The sequence below is a fragment of the Motacilla alba genome, chromosome 1A (assembly GCF_015832195.1).
Source record: "Motacilla alba alba isolate MOTALB_02 chromosome 1A, Motacilla_alba_V1.0_pri, whole genome shotgun sequence".
NCBI lineage: Eukaryota > Metazoa > Chordata > Aves > Passeriformes > Motacillidae > Motacilla > Motacilla alba.
In genome coordinates, this window is record NC_052031.1 from 71,471,810 (window position 1) to 71,488,073 (window position 16,264).

The window sequence follows — 16,264 nt, forward strand, 5'->3', positions numbered from 1 at the left end:
TTTAGCAGTAGAACCTTGTGATGTGTGGAATTCCAGGCTTCAGCAGCAGAATTTTGTGGCGCCCTGAGGCTCTGTCCAAACCTGGTGATGACACCAGCCTGTGCAGGTCTCAGTTTCACTTTGATGGCCATTTCCTAGCCCGTGCCTCAGTGTCAGAGCAGCAGGCAGGGTGTCAGAGGAGCTGGGAGCAGAGCAGCTCCCCTGCTGCAGCACAGCAGCTCCTGAGCTGGGCCCCATCCATCATCCGTGGTGCTGCAGGAGCAGCTGCAGCAGGATGGGGAGCACCTCCTCTCCAGCCTCCTCCCTGAGCTCCAGTTTCTCTTTGCTCCCTCCCAGGCTGGCAGCAGCTGGAGTTTCCCCTGCAGTGTAGCTGGGAAATAAATGGGACACACTGGTGAGGTCTCCTGGCTGGGGAGCAGGGTGCACCTTGTTTTCTGCCGACTCCAGCTCACAGCCTGAAGCTCAGAGAGCAGACATTTGTGCAGAGGCTGATCCTTGCCAGGGAGGTGTGTTTTGGGAAGTTTCAGCTGTTGTGTGTAATATATTTAGCTTTTTTCTTTTTTTTTTTTTTTTTTTTAGTTTTTTACCCCTTTAGAAAAGGAGGAAAGTTCATGCAAATTGCAAAGCCAAACATTGATAATTAAGACCAAATTCAGGTTGTCCCTCCATCACACTCCTGCCCTCTGGTGTGAGTGCCCCGAGATACACTTTTGAACTGAAAAAACCTGGGCTGGTTTTCCCTCTTCAGTGCAAATAATGGACACACAACAGAACAGAATCAATGGGCAAGCTGAAAACTGGTGTTTCCTATCCTTAAAATGCTTGATTTTAACCTTCTTCTCCCAATGTTTTTTGAATGTTTTTCCCCCCAGTGTTTCCCCCCCAATGTTTTCCCCCCTAGTTTTTCCCCCCAGTGACAAATCATTGTCACTGATTTCAGAATAAACAGTTAACTAGATCTGAAAATGTATTTCTGTCTCTTGCAGCTTCTCTGAAGTTGCTGGTTCCATCAGGGATGAATTTGGCCCATTGCATCTAATGAATTGTATATTCCAAAATCAATATTAATAATGCCAGGTGCTCTTTTTCAATAGACTGTAGACATTCATGTAGTCTGTGTAAAGTTCATATGAAATGATACTTGCCTATTCTTAATTCATTCTTTTGTTTAATAAATAATCCTTCAGCCTTTCAGTGGTTGGTTTCTGGGATTCTCTTGGACATCTGTATTTATCATTTAGGAAGTCTTCATCAGTGAATCCTTCCCTCCTCAAACTTTTGTCAAAAGGCCCAGGGTTTTCAGGATTGTTGACTACTTCTCGTTGAGTTTGGGGTCTGCTTTTGTGGTTTTTCAATATATTTGCCACTCATTCTATTGGTGAGCTGGCAGTTTATCAGTTGAGGAAAATGTACAGCACAGTTGAGGCACAAGGAAGGAAAACCAGCCTTGCACTTGCTGAAACTCTGCCTTGGCTGCAAGGCACCCTTTCAAGGGGGGATGTGGGTGACTCACAGAGGATGGAGGGACTCATAATTTCCATAGTAGAGCGCTGTTTGCTAGGCTTTTCTGACTTTTGTATTTATCATTAGAGGCATCATTACACAATGTGGAAGGGAAAAAAACCTCTAGCCTTCGTAGCGTGCCTTCCTGATTGTAAATGGGTCTGGAAATCCTGTGCTAAAATGTCAGGTTAGATCCTTTGTAAACTCTGAAGCCTGCTCTCAGAATAGAACACTTCTGGAGTGTATTAAATTGGTGTTAATTGAGAAACACATATGCCAATGACATTTTAAGCTACGCTAAATAAAACCAAACCTTTAGCAGGTCCCTATCACAGAGAGATCCTGAGATTTCACTGAACCTGCTGCTGCCGTCATCTTTTTTCCATCTATGCATATGTTGCTTGCAATGATATATGGTAACTCCTGATGCAAATACCACTCATGCTGTTACAGCTTAAAAGGCCCAGAAATAGAATGCAAACACAATGTCTGTTTTTTTCTTCTCCATGTTATAAAAACCTATGACCAGCAGCCTAAAGTTTGATTCCTTTTCCCTGCAGTTTTCACACCAGCTGACTTCAAAACATACGTTTCATGCTGCAAGTCATGAAAAATTCATCTTTTTTTCTCTTTTTTTAAAGGGGACTGATTCTGCAGGTGTCTCAGGGTTCTCTGGCTCCTGCCACAGGTCAACACTTCAGGAGGGGTCCCGTCCTGAGGTGACCCGGTGCGTGCACTGACTGTTCCCTGCGAGGCTGGCCCCTGTGCCAGGCCAGAACGTGTGCTTTATCTTAGGACAAACAAAGCCACTTGAAAAACACAAAGCAAAACGGGGGCTGAAGTCCCAGTTGTGTCAATACACACATGGGATGTGGCAGTGTTTCGTTGCACGTTGGGTTTGTTGCAGAGAAGAAAGGGCGGCCTGGGAGTTTCCTGGGGCTGGGTGTGGGCAGCGCCGGGTGTTCAGGGGTGCATTCCTGCTCCAGCGCAGCAGCACAAGCCCTGCCTGGCTTTGCAGGACTGCTGGTTTTGGAGCAGCTGTCTCCTGCTGCTGTCAGGGCAAGGGCTCCGGAGCCATTTAGGAAGTGTGGTACCACTGAGCTGGCATGGTGCAGCCGCAGGTGGAGCCGCCACTGCCCTTTCAGGCGGCTCCTGTGGCCTAGGGGGGCAGAAATGGGGGAAGATTCCTGCTCCTCCCTACTCAGAAGTCAGGCAGCTGAAAGTACCAGCACCTCAGTTCATGGTGCATGATGCCAGTCCTGTTTGCAGCTCACTCCTGGTGTTTCAGAAAAGGGCCTGGGTTGTGGAAGGTCTGCTGGGACTGCATCAGTGCGAATGTGGCATCGTGTGGGACACATGGCTTTTCTCCAGGGGTTGGCCTGTGCTGTCTGTCAGCAACAAGGACTGGGGTTTATCACCTACCATTATCTAAGAAAAGGAAATTAATGAAGCTATTTAGTTTTTTGGAGTGGTATCTCCCTTGCAAGCTTTCTCTTGTGTGAGAAGCACTAGACTGTGTTTCTAGTTCCTAATTCAGGACATGCATTTTTCGGGCCAGCCCTGCTTTCCTGTTCTTTTTTGTTGTGTCCTGTACAGTGCATGTTTTCAAAGTGGATATGTGCCCACAGCACAAGGATGGCAGCATCTGTGTGTGCATCGTGCAGATGGGGACATGCAAAGCCATTTCATTAACCCGGCCTGGGACCCCTCAGTGAGTGACAGCTCCGTGGGTGCCGCACTCGGGCTGTGAGTGGCATTGACATAACATGACAATTCTCACGATCGTAACATGAAATAGTTCCTCCTGCCTGTCTGCTTGCTCCTGCAGCTCGTGGGCCCGCATGCCTGCTGGAATAGCTGGGGAAGGTCAGAGGGAGTTCAGGAGCTCACAGGAAGGGTCAGTGTGCTGTGAGTGTGCTGCTGCAGCCCCCTGATGAGGCGTGCTGGCAGGCTGTCCCGCTCACAGACATCCACATCCCCTCCGAGGACACCAGCGCCCTTCTTGTGAAACAAGGCCGGGGGGATTTGCCAGAGGTGGCTTTTTTATGGCTTCCTGGATGGCAGTGCTGCCTCACACATAACTCTGCTGGAAACCTGCAGATATCTCCAGCGACTCTGCTGCATGTCCTGCAGATAAGCAGGGCTGGAGGTTTGGGACATCTGGACATCTGCACCCTGGCCCACGCTGGGAAAGAGGGGAGCAGAGTGTGTGCCATGCACTGGGGGCTTCACTGTCCTGGGATGGGAGTACCGCCCAAACAGCTCGCGGGTGTTTCACTCCATTTTTGTGCCCAGCGCTCTTTTCCTCTTTCAGGAAAGCTCTTGTAGGCGGGTTGGAGATGAATCCCCTCACACACACTCGGAGGGCTCTGTGGCTGCTGTGCTGCTGGCACCTTGCAGCCATCAGCGGGAAGGGAGCGGCCAGGTTTGCAGCAGCAGCCTGGCTCCCAGGGGGACTGTGGGAAGGAGGAAGCCCCAGCAGGGCTGAGGACCAGACAGTCCCTCCCGAGGCAGGTCAAAGGGTGAGCTTGCTGTTTACAAAATCGGTAAACAGGCAATTATTCAGCCTGGCAGCAGGCAGAGCACCACACAGGATGTAAATCCTTGCCAATTCAGCATTATCCGGCGGGGAACGGGTTGGAGATCCAAGGATCCCTTGCAGTAGCAAAAGGGAGCTCTCTGCACTTGGAAACCTTTTAGGGTCATTGTATGGTGCCATGGAGCCATTAAGGAGCCCTCACGTGCCAGAAGCAGTTTAACAGGCCCAGCGTTGGGCACTTAATTGTGTCAATAATTATTCACGCATTAGCACCGGCTCCTCCTTAAAGTGTGCACTGCAGTGACTCATTAAGTTATTGCTGGTATTCATTACCAATAAAATTAGCCTTTTTTCGAAGTGTAAAACTTATGTTTTATAGAAAAATATTGCTGGAAGTACCACAGCTTTGCTCTACTCCCTGCTTGGTGCAGAGAAAAGCAAGACTACGTGGAGATGAAGCAATGTTTTTTGTCTTGAAAGAGGCCCTCAAATTATAAAGAGTCTTGTGCTTTTCTTTTCTTTTTTTTCCCCTTTCCCCTCAGTGGGTTTTATGTACTTTAATTGGGGTAGGGGAGAAGCCTGGCTTTGGCTGTCAGTCCTGTGTGCATAAGTGCTATTTCCTGGTTATCAGGAGGGAGAAAGATAACCAGTGTCTTTTGATTAATCAAGTGTTAATGTATATGCAGCTGTCTTTATGTGAAATGCGTCACGGCGCACTTTGTTTCCTTTAATGCTGATCATTTCCAGCGAGCCTGTACAGTATATGTGCCTGGAAGGAGAGCAATTGTTACACAACTCCTTAATCCCAACCATGATTAAAACCCCTTTTGTTCCCCCCTCCCTGCATCACCCCAGCCTATCATCTTCTCTGAGAAATCATTTGGCAAGTAGAAACATGTGTATTTTAAGAGAATAACTCCTTTTTAAGCATCAGTTTTGCTTTTGTTCTGCTTTTGGAACTTAGTTTTTTTTTGCATTCCAGCATACAGCGCTGCTCACAAGGCGTAGGAGGGTCACAGCCATTTTTTGAGTGAATAAGGTGTAATTGAAATATGATGTACGCAGATACCATCACTTGCGCAGCAATTATCTGGATTGTTTGTCTGGGGGGAACATACTTTCACCTAGGGGCTGGTCAGTGGTGACCGTGTGGCGTGACGCAGCTGAGAGCAAAGGCAAGGAGCATGTAGAGTCTCCCAGAGTGAAATTCCACATTGCACTGAGGGTCTGCCGGGGGAATCCTCGGGAATTTTGGAGGTGAGAGCCGAGGCAGATTCAGAGAGAAACGTGAAGGAGGGGCTGGTGCTGAGATCTGGGGAGAGGCCGGGGTTTGACAGCCTGTTTCATGTGGAGACCAGCGGCTCATGTGGTCTTGTTGAAACTTGAAACAGCTCTATTAGCAGCTTGATTGGGGAGAGGAGAGGAGAGCAAAAGTAAACAGAAATGTGCGGTCTGGAGATGGGCTTAATTGTGCACAATGCATCTTGCCTCTGTGCAGCTTATTCTAATCACTCCAAATGGCAACACACACACTCACACACACAAATTTGATCTGCTCAAGCAGATAAAACTGCTATGTGTATAATACTGCCAGGCTAGGAGGGAAAAAAATGGACATCTGTTTAACAATTCTCCATTGTAGACAGGATCATAGAAACACTGCTGCCTGCCTGTCGTGTTCAATCAAAATGAATAAAATGCTGATTTAAAAAGAGAAAAGAAATCAGGCAGAAGACCACCTCAAAGTATACACTTTTTTTTTTTTTTTTTTTTTTTTTTGTTCTCATTTCGGCAGCAAATGAGGAAGGGGAATCCCAGGGGCAAGAGGAGGTTTCAGGAACAGTGGAGGGAAGATATTTGTTTTGTTTTGGTATTTATCCTCAGCGCAGCCGAGAGAGGCTACAGCAGTCGGAACTAATTGTGGCTCACTCAGGAAAGTCTTCATTAGCACTTGCCACACATGGTTACCAGATGTGCTGGAGAAGGGGTGGGAGGAGGGAGGAAAGGCGATGTGGAGAATGGGCTACATACTTAGACCTAATAATCTGTCTTTTGTTTTCAGGTCTATTGTGTTGGGGAGGGGAAGAATGGGGAGAGGGAGAAATCCTGGCTGGCTTTTGAAGCAGCCAGTTCCTCCTGGCTGAATGGCATTCCTTGTGCTGCAGCCTCCTCCAAGGGAGGAAGAAGCCCTCAATCACGGCCAAGTAAAGAGGGATTTATGCATTTATTTATTTATTTATTTGAGGGCTGTCAGTGAACTATTATTCCACTGAACTCGGCTGAAAGCTCTTGGATACCCACACTGGCGCAGCACTGTCTCTCTGACCAGCCTGTGAATTTGAGCTGGGGTGGGGATTTCTGTGAGCTCACGGGCTCCCCGAGCATCAGCGGGGCTGGTGAACTTCATAGTCCTGCAGCATCTGCATCTCTGTGTGCCTTGCCAGGGAGTGTGAGATGCAGCCAGGAAAGCCGAGTCCAGCAGGAAGGCAGGAGCAGCTCTGTGCTCCTGGTAGTCACCCTGAGGTTGGTCAGATGCTGTACCTTCTGCCTGTTGCTGTTAGAACAAACTGACAGACCTTCCACGCATAGTGGGTGCTGCTGCTGCAGACCAAATCCTGGCCTGGCTGCTCACAGAGATGGCTTTCACAGGAGCCACTGTGAATTTTACTGCAGGTGTTGACAGGCATTTTGCTGGTTGCTTCTTAGGAAAAAAGCCTCCTCCTTCTTATTTGGAACTGATCACCTGCAGGGGGACCCTGCGTTACCCGGCCATCTCCCCTGCTTCAGCAGCACCCCTCTCCTCTCCCAGTGCCTCAGTGCTCCCACAAGGTGAACGCTTCTCATGCTGGCACCAAGGGAGAGAGATCTGTGCTGGAGGCCTCCTTTCCTCCTGCACTCCCCTCTGCATTCCAGGGGTAGGAGGACATCACTGTGCCTGCATGACAGGGCTTAGATGACTCTCCAAGGGCTGAATAATCAGGGCTGAAGGTTTAATTATGGCACTACACATGATAGCCACAAGATTTGTCACTCTGGTCATGTGAAAGAACAGCACTAGATGAACTTCTACTAATTAAGCACTCTGTTTCTCTTCCTTCTCAAAACTGGAAGGAGGTATAAATATGGGAAATCACTTATGTTAATGTGAAATAGAGACATTTTTGGAATCTTAAATAATCTGAGTTGAACCTAAATCTTTGTGGCTCTGGCCTTGTTTTATCCAGCTCAGTTTGCCAGTCTGTAATCTCATCCTGCTTTGGAGCCTGGAAATGTTCTTGCTCACAATCTCAAAGCAGAGCAGATGTTGCATAAATAGAAAATAGGTTGTGTGCACAACCTAATCTAAGCACAGGGCACAGAAGGAGGTTTGGATGAATGTAAGCTAATCAGGGCACAGATCTGCTATACTTTGGGACTTAGGACCCAATTTTTTTCCAGCTATATTCTACTTGGCAGACCCCAAATATGCCATTCATGTTTTCCCACTGCATGGCCTGTGGGTGTTTTTAATTTGTTGAGAATAAAATAATGCCCATCAGCTCAAGCTCACCGAACAAATGGGTGGTAAAAGTTGTTCTGTTCCATCCTTTCTTCCAAGTTTGACACATTTCTGCAGCCACTGATGTTATTCCAGGTCCACAATAATCAAAAACCAGAAATTTATCTTTTGGATTCCTTCAAAGGAATTAATAAAGCCAAGTTGCTTAGCTGACTTAGTTGTATCTACCTTTCCTGCTGTGGGAGGTAGAGCCTGACTGCATGGCTTCAATAAAATATCTTCATTAGCTATCAGAAAGACCCAAGGAGAAATTGAGTAAAGCCCCAGCCGATTTACCATCCCATTTCTGCAATAGTTGCTGTTGCATCAGTTGTTTCCTTAATAAAATTGAGTGCCATATTTGCAATTTTTCTAATGCTATCCCAAATTATTTACACAAGAATGAACTGTGATTGTGCCAAAGTGTATTATGTAGGGACAATGTGTCTGCCTACAATATTGTTTGTTTAGAAAACACAACCCAGCAAACTTGATGTTTCTGTCAAGGTTTCTTTCTTCTGGAGATGCATATACATATATTTATTTTTTCAAGTGTTGCCCACAGAATGGGTTTCACGTGTAAATGTTCCTGCCTTCGTGGTGAAACCACAGCACAACAGGTATCATCACAGGTGATTTGCATGGCCAGGTGTTCCACAGATTCAGAAATTGAGATTTGGAAGGGGTGTTTGGAGGAGTGAGCGAGTTTTTGGCTCAGATGCCTGTGCTCACTGCTCAACAGGCTTGCAGTTCAGTGGGGCTCCAGCAGAACTCAGAAGTGCTTCCCGAAATCTGACCCACTGATTGCAACTGTAGGACGTCTTTGTATCACTGACTTCATCTTTAATTATAATAAGCAAATGATTTTAAGCATTGATCAGCTTGGAGCTGGAAAGCAGAAAGATCAGATTTATTTCCTGCTTTTTTTGTATTTCTGTGCTGAAGTCGAGGTTTCAGGCAACGAGGCAAATATTTTTATGCAGATGCAAAACTAATCAACCAAACATGAAAATACTCCTGTGGGGCTTCCTGGAGGCCTTGCTGGGGATGCTGCAATGCAAATAATATATAATGCAAACAATAAATAATACAGTATCAGTATTGTGAGACGGTAGGATTCAGTAGGGATGGAACATGCTGGGTGGTCCCTGTGAGCTGGTACCACCATCCTTTTTATGATGCTCCAAATCTCCTGGTTTTGCTGCCTGGATCTACTGTCAGGCTTTTTTTCACTCTGACAAAGTTCTTCTATACAGTGCTCCATTGAAATGCATGTTTCCTCACAGATGATGTCATTTAAGTGGAAGAGAATTGTAAATCCTTCTTTGGCCTCCTGTAGTTTTTTCCTCTGTAGCTGGCTGAGCTCGAGCTACTTCTCTTTCCAATAGGATAATAATAATAATAATAATAATAATAATAATAATAATAATAATAATAATAATAATAATAATAATAATTTGAGGGATCCATATATTTTTAATTTTTAATGATTGGGCATTTACGCTTTCATCACACATAGAAGAAGAAATGTGACTATGAAGGAAGAAGCATTCCCAACTGAATAAGTTTGTTTTTATTTTGTTTGCCTTCATTCTGTTTCAGGGGCAAAACAGATTAGCTTCCCCACACAATGTCTGCAATTTTATCATGAAACTTACAATATGTAACAAGTCTTGCAGAGCCTTGTTATGAGATAATATGAATGTGAAAGAATCTCTACCTCCACTTATAAGGAAAAAATACATTTTGGCTACAAGGAATTGCAGCGAAAAACTTGAAAATATGACATGAGGGCAGCCTAGAGAAGTAAGAGAAAGATAAAAGGATCTCAAATGCATTGGGAGGCATTGGTTTAGGGGGGTTGTGTGTATGTTTCTAAGCATTATTTTTTATGGCAAATCTTAGGATTTCAAGTCTGGTCTGACTTTGGGGAGGGGTAGTGCCTACAACATCTTTCAGAGCTTCTCCTCAAGTTGTTTAGCTTCTCCTCTGCCAGAGCAGTGTGCTTGCTCTTTCCCTTTCCCAGGGCTGCCTAACTGTCACTGTGGAGCTCTTGGCTTCCCTGTGATCCCAGTAAAACCAGTAAAAAAGGGGTCTAGGGGAGAAAAGCACTTCTAGTGCTGCTTTCCCTCTCCCCCAGCTCAGCCTCCATCGTTTCCCTGGCTGTTGATTATCTCCACTTGGACTTGGCTCTGGGAGCAGGGAGTTGTCTGCAGGGTCAGCTTCTTTAGCATTATCCTTCTAGAACAGAGGGCAAGTGGCACAGAGTATAAAATGAGTATTAAAGCAAACATTTTAATGTCTCTTGGGGCAGTTTGACAAAATATGGAAACATACCACGTGCAAATGTGTCTGTGCACCAGCACTGTCACTCCCGTTTGCTTGAGCATCCCTGGAGGTGCTGAAAAGAAGGGTGGATGTGGCCCTTCAGTGGTGCCCCTGGCAGTGTTGGGATCATGGTTGGACTTGAGGACCTTTGGGGTCTTTTCCAGCCTGTGAGATTCTGGGATTCTCTGATTTTTGGGAAGGCTGTGCTTGTGACGTGCACCGAGCCTCAGCCCAGGGCAGTGCACGTGTGGCCAGAGCTCCTTGCTCTGCAGATCCCACTGGTTTTAGGAGCAGCCTCTGCAGCTGGGCAGGTGCCTGCTGTTGCACCAATGCTCAAATGATAATTCCTCACTTTCACCTCATGGCTTGGCTTGCAAATTTCAGCCTGTTTCTGGTCCATGATGGAGCAGTGAAAGCAGCAGCAGCACCTCACCACCTTCCTAGAGGTGAGGCCATGCTGCAATCCAAACCACGGGAAGAAATCGTGTCCTTGCCGAGACATTTATTAATTTCAAATTCTGTGCAAAAGTTTGAATAGATTTTTCTTTTCACCAGACAATGCGACTATGACCTTTTTTCATCAAAAGGAAAGGAGCAGCAGCAACAGTAATTTACATCATTGCAATGCCATTCTTTGTACCATTGGTGAATTTGAAACAACTTTATAAATAAAAACCAAACCTAACCAAAAGCGATTTGGCTATAGGAACAGTAATTTCCAGATCATTTCTTCACTTCTGTGAGCAAATTTCCTCCAGTTTAGGAAATTCAGAATAGTTTCCATTTTGATGAGAATGGAACATCCATTCAACAGACAATAGGAGCTGTTTAAACCTGTTAAATACTATGAAATAGATGTGTACAGCTAATTAAGGTATGTGTTGAATAGTAATTATGTCATCCTGAGGGATTTACAAATAGACTCTAGTTAAAATTTGATTCAATCTTTTATCATTCACAGAAGGTGCAAATTATTATTCATTTTACGTGCTCTGATTTCAGTTCTAAAGGTAATCCAGAAAAAAAGGGAGAGGGATTTCTGTTTTATCAGCATTGTTTAAGAACTAAGATCCCTTAATTATCACACTGTACCAATAGTGTGCTACCCAACTCACTGAGGCAGTCATTCAGCTTTGAAACTAACAATTTCCCCTCCAAGCAAAGGGAGATACAAGGAAAAGTGTTTAGTCAGCAGGCAAAGACACCAAATTGTATGTTTTGGCTTTTGTTGGTGTTGGTGTTTCAGAGCTGTGCAAATGTGAGTCATTTACACAATGCCTTTCAATCAGAGGCATCAAAGCAAAGGAGACAGATTTCACAAGGAAATTTAAAAAAAAAAAGGCAAAGGTGAAATTATTTATGGCACCCAGTTCTTTTAAGCTTCTGGAGCCTCTTTCCAGGCTTGTGCAACATGAATAGACTCTTAGTCTTGCTGCTTTATGCAATATCTCATCACAGTAATGAAGAATCAGATAAGATTCCTGATAACTTTGTTCAAGGATATTATAAATTCTTTTACAAGGAAGTTACTGCAGTGTTTCTAGATTTATAACAATAATTGGCAATCCCCATAATTACCATTAAAACCAGCCAAAAATGAAAAGAAAAAAAAAAAAAGTGTTTCATGAAATATTTTTGCATCTTGGAAAGAAAGCTGCATCTTTCAAGGAAATTATGTCTTGCCCTGCCTAATGCCAAGTCCTGAGGAGCAGACAGCTCTGACAGGGAGAGCAGCAGCTCCCCAGCAACACTTAGAAATGGTGTGCAGTCCCTTAAGGTGAGCTTAACCAAAGCTGCTGGACTTCCTTGGAAAAACTACCCAGGTGTAAAACCTAATTTGCTGTGCCGCGATTTCATCCTTCCCGTGGAAGCGGCATTTTGGGGAGGTGAATGGAAGAACCCACATTATCTTTGGTTGGTTGCCTTGGTTTTCTTTGGGAGAGACAAATGGGCTTGACATAACTGGTTTTCTCTGCACGTGCCATCATATTTAATCTTTTGACACAGCCGCTTGCTTGCAGTACAGGTTGGAGTGCTATCCACTGAAAAACTGGTTGCTTGGAATCTATCAGAGAACTACCATATTTATGCATAATTTTTTTTTTCATGCAGGCTCTTAGAGTGTTTAATAGGGGTGGCAAACACTGTAATAGAAGTGGAAAGTGTTCCCAGTTCTTAGCAAGATAAGAAAATGTTGTTTCTTATCAGTGATTTGAAAAGAGATGGAGGGTCAGTGAGGTAAAGAGATGTGAAAGCTCTTTCACACTTGGTAAGAGCTACAGAGGAGGAATGTTTCTCACTGGTGGCTTGTTTGCTTGGAAAGGAAGAGAAAGAGGCAGCTCCTAGGTAAAGGGAAAGGATAAGAAAAAATGTCAAGTAAAATCAGGGAAATTTGTTGGTTTATTTGCTTAAAGATACAGGTACACAGCTCTGAGATTATTGCCACAAAGCAAAGAGCGAGTCAGGCTGAGGGCAGCTTTCAGTGCTCGCCTGTTGTTGATGCTTTGGGATTTATAAAAATCCATAAGGCTTTAGAGATAGCTGAGAGGAGCACGGAGAGTGGGGTGGGCTCCAAAGCACGGCCAGTTCTGGGGGGTTGCACAGGAATTTGGGGCAGCCTGCTGGTCCCCAGGTGTGGCTTACCAGGGCTTGTCCTCCCCCCTGGCCCCGTGTAGCTGTGTCAGAGTGCAATGGGGAATGTTTTAGGCTACGCCTGTCCCATCCAGTGGAGCTCCTTGGAAGTTGTTTTTGGCCACAGTGTTTGCAGGAGCTGTGAAGATGGGCAAAGTTTCATTTCAGGACTCAGCATGCATGTGCCAAACTTAGTAGTGGGCTGGTTGGGTCTGCAGTCACTTAAATAAATTCTTTTCCTCCTCATCCTCAGCAGATTTGTAGGTTATCATCTGATGTAGGCTGTAGGAACTTTTGCACACCTGGCCTGTGCTGGCATTGGGGCTGGGAGAGAGCAGATGGCCCTGACTCTGTCTGCAGAAAGCTGAAGAGAGCTGTCCTAAGTGCCTTTTTTTTTTTTAATTCTTTTTTTTTTAATTTTTTTGGTAGCATTACAGTAGCAGTGGATGTATTTCATCACTGTGCTGAGCTATTTTTTAGCACATCAGCTTTCATCTTTTGTTTATTTGCACGCAATTGGCCAGTGAGTGAGAGGTGCATGTCCTGTGTTGAGAGGAGTAATGTCATCTCATGGACCTGTGAAGTGAGAGCCTAAACAACTCCTGTCTAGAGAGCAAGTGCTGTGAGGAGCTGCTGAGGGAGCTGGGGGTGTTTATCCTGGAGAAAAGGAGGCTCTGGGGGACTTTATCACTCTTTAAACGCCCTGACAGGAAGGTACAGCCAGGTGGGGGTCAGCCTCTTCTCCCAGGCACCAGTGACAGAGGACATGGCTTTAAGCTACACCAAGGGGGGTCCAGGTTGGACATCAGGAGGAATTTCTTGACAGAAAGGGTTGTTGAACATTGGAATGGGCTGCCCAAGTGCCCAAGGAAGTGGTAGAGCCAACGTCCCTGGAGGTGTTAGAAAATGGCTGCATGTGAAACTTAATGCCATGGTCGAGTTGACAAAGTGGTGATCAAAGGCTGGACTTGATCTCAGAGGTCTGTTCCAACCTAAATGGTTCTGCAGTTCTTTCACTCTGGCAGAAGAAACTGATTTGCTCTTTAGAAATTAGAAAACATGAGAAATGTGTGACCAGCCTTTCTCCCTTTAGACTGAGGGCTACAAGCTAAACTGGCTTTCAACATGAATGGGAAGGGAAATCTTGTCATCCTGCTGCTCTCCCTGGGATATGTGCATCGTTTCCTTCTTTGACAGATGAATACATGGGCTGAACTTTTGGAGCTGCATACTTAAAACTTTCATTTTACTTTCGTGCTGAAGAGTGGAAGTAGCTAAAATAGCTGGCAGTGCATGTAAGTTAATTTGTTGCTGAGCCTCTAATAGTAACAGATTTCAAAAATTATTTTTGAATACATTTTGGAGTTGGTGGAATGCTTGAAAGATTCATTTCTAACAGAATTTGCATTCTGTGTAATTTGGATTTAATAACGTGGTATAACAGAGGCGAAAGGGTTTCTGAGTATATGACTCTCTTTTTCCATGGCACAGTAGGTATTTCATCTTAATTTTTGGTTGCATGCTAAGAAATCAATATGTAAAGCAAGAGAGTATGGATACTTAAAAGGAAAGCATCGGAGAAGTTGAATAGTCATGTATTGGGTTAATATTTAAAACTGGAATCTTTCTGAGTAGGAAAAGGCAATTCACAAACCACTTCTTCCCCTCCAACAGCTAATTCAGAGGCAGCAATTGTGTGAGCAGCCCCTTGGCAAGAGGACCAAGAGTAGCTTGTGACAGAGCTGAATGGAGATGATCCCAAGCTGAAAGTCAGAACAGGATCTTCTCTCGAGTTCACCGAGCGACCTGCAATTGTATTCCAGCACCTTCCACAGGTAAGAGACTTCCCCAGAAAGGTGTTTTCACATCCCAGTCATAACTCCTGCTCTTCGGTGCCTGCAGGTTTGGAAGCTGCTGGTGCAGTGCCAGGTGCTAGTGCCAGGTTTTGTGTGGTTCCCTTGGGCTTGAAGGTGTCTCCTGGTGGAGTCAGGGCAGAGTCCCGTTGCATTTGCCAGCAATCCTGCACCAGGAGCTCATGCACAGAATATTACCTGAGCCAGAACTGAGGATTAGAACTGCTGCTTGAGCCTTTGTATCTCATTTCCATGTAAACCAGGAGAGGTTTGTTTGAGTTAAGCAAGAGGTCTAGGTCAAGGTGGGGAGTGTTGCTGGCTCCTGGCCTGTTGCTGGAGCTGATTCCTGGGGACAGTAATTTGGTCCCAAACTGTGTTCTTGGTACAGAATAAACAACAAACCCCCAATGAACTGAACCTGAGACATTCCAGCTTGCATTTGAGATGTGTACAAACAACAGGGATCTAGCTGACAGAGGTGCCTGCCCATCCAGGCTGGGCCAGCTGCTGGCAGCACCAGGCAAGCTGGTGCTCCTGAGCTGCTGGGCTGAGCCCTTCAGAAGGCACTCAGGGTGGGCATGAGCCCTCTGAAGTTTCTTTATTGCTTTTTTTTCATTTCTGTAGGCTCTCTCTTGGCATGAGGTGCCAGATTCCCAAGTAGACCCGAGCTTCCCTTTTTTCTTTATACACAATACCTGTGCAGTCCATGTAAAATGCTCTGCCACGTGAGTTATGAGAAGTCATGCTCCATGGGAACGGGGGGGCATGCCCTGCTCCTGCTCACTGGAAGGGCAGTATATCCAAGATCATGCAAACTCCTCCATCATGATTTCACTGGGGGTGTCAACAGCAAGAAAATATGGGATTTTATTCTTTGTGGCATAGTTTTGGTCGGAGATGGGGTTTCAGACTAGTAACATCCTTCTTCCTCAGCTAACATCCCCAAAAGACCTCTGCGTGAAGATGTAGGCAGCGCACTGAGTGTGTCCCAAACATCCTGTTTTAGTCCCCCAGGGCTGGGGGTGAGTGACTGTGTGGTGTGCAATGAAGCACAGCACTTGGTGGCTTCTGCTGCTGCCACACAGACCCCCCCAAAATGAGGGGCTACCTCTGCAGCTGTGTGGGGAGTGAGAGCCAGGATGCTGCCATGGGGCAGCAGCCACAAAAGCCACTTTCCCACAGATACTATCCTGTCCTGGCTTCAGATTATTCCTTAATCATTAGCCCTAATGAAGGGCTTTTGTCATAATGGCGGAAAAAAAGAAAATAAAAAAAAAGGAAAAGAAAAAACTAAAAAAAAAAAAAAAGAAAAATTAAAAAAAAAAAAAAAGAAAAAAGAAAAGGAGCAGACAAGAAGGAGAAAAGATGGGGAATAGCTGGGATTATCTGTGTGCTGTCTCTCAGGTCCAGTGACAACACGACTACAATGGGTAGCTTTCAGGGCTGCATATGGTCTTCCTTCCGAGGGAGTTGATTAAGCGACTCCGGATGAAATTGAAATCCTGTGATTTGACCTTTGTCTGGCCTGGGAGGACTGCAATTCGCATAACAATTTCCTTTTGTTCTTTGTTTGGAGTTATTAATCCAACATGAGCCTCGAATTAATCAGGGGTAGTGCGTTGTTACATTTCTAATTCACAGCTCCACTGCTTGTGTCTTTTTTAATTAAGGCCGAATGATAGCAGGCCTTAGCCCCTGATTGCAACACTTACTAACCACACATTGAGGGATGAAGAGGCTAAATAGGCAGAATGAGATTACTTCAAGGTTTCACTTAATTGTTTTTTCCTTTAAGTAAAGAGCACTGAATGAACACGGTTAATGCCAGGCTGCGAGCACTGCTTTTCTGTGTGTGTTACGTGTGTGCAGGGT

At 45.3% G+C, this 16,264-nt stretch overlaps 1 long non-coding RNA gene across 8 annotated transcripts in view; it reads left to right on the forward strand.

Annotated features, from left to right (window-relative positions):
- Nucleotides 1–15,640, forward strand: part of LOC119707714 — a 288,774-nt gene extending 273,134 nt beyond the window's left edge. For all 8 annotated transcript variants that reach the window (XR_005258828.1, XR_005258826.1, XR_005258825.1 and 5 more), the window contains one exon: nt 14,214–15,640. This is a non-coding gene — a long non-coding RNA (uncharacterized LOC119707714). The remainder of the gene's footprint in view (nt 1–14,213) is intronic.
- Nucleotides 15,641–16,264: the final 624 nt, after the last annotated feature.